Genomic DNA, 2,610 nt, shown 5'->3' with positions numbered 1-2,610 from the left:
TATATATTAGAGATTAGACCCTTGTTGGATAGGCCATTGCCAAAGACTTTTTCCCAGTTTGTAGGTTTGTTATTTGCAGTAGTGTTTCATAGTTGTCCTTATTTAAGTCTTTTACAGCCATGGTTAGGTTTATTCTTGGGTATTTATCCTTTTTGGGCTATTGTAAATGATATTGATTCCTTGATTTTCTTTTCAGAGTCCTCTGTTAGTGTAAAAAACCCTACTGATTTTTGTGTGTTGATCTTATGCCCTGCCACTTTGCCAAATCCTTCTATTAGTTCTAGTAACTTTTTTGTGGAGTCTCTGGGATTTTCTGTGTATATGATCATGTCATCTGCAAATAAGGTTAATTTTACTTCTTCCTTTCCAATTTAGATAACTTTTATTCCCTTTTCTTGCCTTAATGCTCTTGCTAGGACTTCCAATATGCTGTTGAATAAGAGTGGTGGTAAAGGGCATCCTTGTCTTGTTCCTGTTCTTAAGGATAATGCTGTCTTTGTCCATTGAGAGTAATGTTGGCTGTTGGTTTTGTATATGTACCTTTGATTATGTTGGGGGAATTTTCCTTTTACTCTTCTTTCACTGAGAGGTTTTATCAGGGAAGGGTGCTGGATTTTATCAATGCTTTTTCTATATTGATTGAGATGTTCATGTGATTCTTTTCCTTCCTTTTATTTATGTGGCAAATGTTTAACCATCCTTGCATTGCTGGTATGAATCCTACTTGATCATGATGTATTATTATTATTATTATTTTTTTTTGAAATGCTGTTGAATTCTGTTGGCTAGAATTTTTGAGAATTTTGTTTAGAATTTTTGTGTCTGTATTCATAAGGAATATTGATCTGTAATTTTCTTTTTTAGTGGTGTCTTTGCCTAGATTGGGTATCAGGCATATACTGGCATCATACAATGAGTGAGTATTCCTTTCTTCTCTATGCTCTAGAATAGTTTGAGTAGAATTGACATCAGCTCTTTTCTGAATGTGTGGTAGAATTTTCCAGTGCAACTATCTGGGCCCAAGGCATATTTTTTTTGCTTGGTGTTTTTATTATTATTATTATTATTATTTTTTAAAATGACCTCTTCAATTTCTTCTTTTGTTAGGGGTCTGTTCACATTTTTACCTCTTGTATTAGTTTAAGTAGACAATATCTTTCCAGAAATCTGTCCATTTCTTCTGGGTTTTAAAATATTTGGAGTACAGTTTTTCATAATAATCTTTCATGATCCTTTTATATCAGTTGATTCTGATGTAATGTCACCTATTTCATCCCTTATTTTGGTTATTTGCATCTTCTCATATTTTTCCTTTGCCAATTTGGCCAGTGCTTTGTCAATTTTATTGATCCTCTCAAAGAACCAACCTCTAATCTGGTTGATTCTGTTGATTTTCTATTTGCTTTATTTCTACTCTGATCTTTATTATTTCCTTTTATCTGGTGACTGTGGACTTTTTTTTTTTTTTTTTAATATTTCAAGCTGAATAGGGTTAAGATAATGCCTTTACCCCTTTCTTCTTTTTGGATGTGTGCATTTATTGCTATAAATTCTCCACTAAGCACTGTTTTTGCTGTGTTCTAGAAGTTTTGGTATGTTGTGTTTTCATTCTCATTTGATTCTAATTTTTTAAATTTCACTTTTAATTTTATTACTCAATAGTTTTTAATAATTAAGTTATCATTCAGTTTCCATGTATTTATTGTTTTCCTTGTCTTTTATTGATTTCTAGTTCTATGTGTTGTGATCAGAAAAGAGACTTTGTATTATTTAGATGTTTATCACCTAAATTATAATCTGTTCTGGAGAATGGTCCATGTGCTTTAGAGAAGAATGTCTACTGCATTTCTTTTGGGGGGTGTGCTCTGTATATGTGAGTTTGAGTTGGCTGGTTGTGTTATTTAGCTCTGTATCTTTGTTGAGTTTCTTTCTAGTTTTTCTGTCATTGAAAGTGGTGTGTTGAAGTCTCCTACTATTATTGTGGAACTGTCTATTTCTCTTTTCAATGCTGTTAGAGTTAGTTTTATGTATTTTGGAGCTCTGTCATTGGGTGAGTAAATATTCATTATAGTTACGTCCTCATGGTGGAGTGACTCTTTAATCATTATATAATGCCTTTTTTTTAATGGACTTTGATTAAAGTCTGTTTTATCATAGATTATTATTGCCACTCTTGTTCTCTTTTGGTTACTGTTTTCATATTTTTTCCATCTTTTGATTTTTTAACATATTTATGTCTTTGTGTCTAAGGTGTGTTTCCTGTAGGCAACATATTGATGAGTCATGAGGTTTTTTTTTTACCCATTCTGCCACTCTCTGGTGCATTTAAACCATTTATATTCAGTGTGATTATCAATAGATATGAATTTACTGCTGCTATGTTATGCTTTTTTTGTGTGTGGTGTTAACAATTTCTTTGTTCCACTTAATTTTCTGTGCTTAATTCCTTTTGTTTGTGGATTTTTTTGTGTGTCCTTTACTGTTGATTTTTTTTTTTTTCCTTTTCATTTTTTCAACTTTTTTTTTTTTTTTATTAGGATTTGGGTGAAGATTTACAGAGTAAATTCACTTTTCATACAGCAGTTCACATATACTTTGTCTCATGTCATT

The sequence above is a fragment of the Orycteropus afer genome, unplaced genomic scaffold, assembly GCF_000298275.1.
Source record: "Orycteropus afer afer isolate SDZICR_OR568_19922 unplaced genomic scaffold, OryAfe1.0 scaffold00380, whole genome shotgun sequence".
Taxonomy (NCBI): Eukaryota; Metazoa; Chordata; class Mammalia; order Tubulidentata; family Orycteropodidae; genus Orycteropus; species Orycteropus afer.
This window is presented reverse-complemented; position numbering follows the sequence as displayed.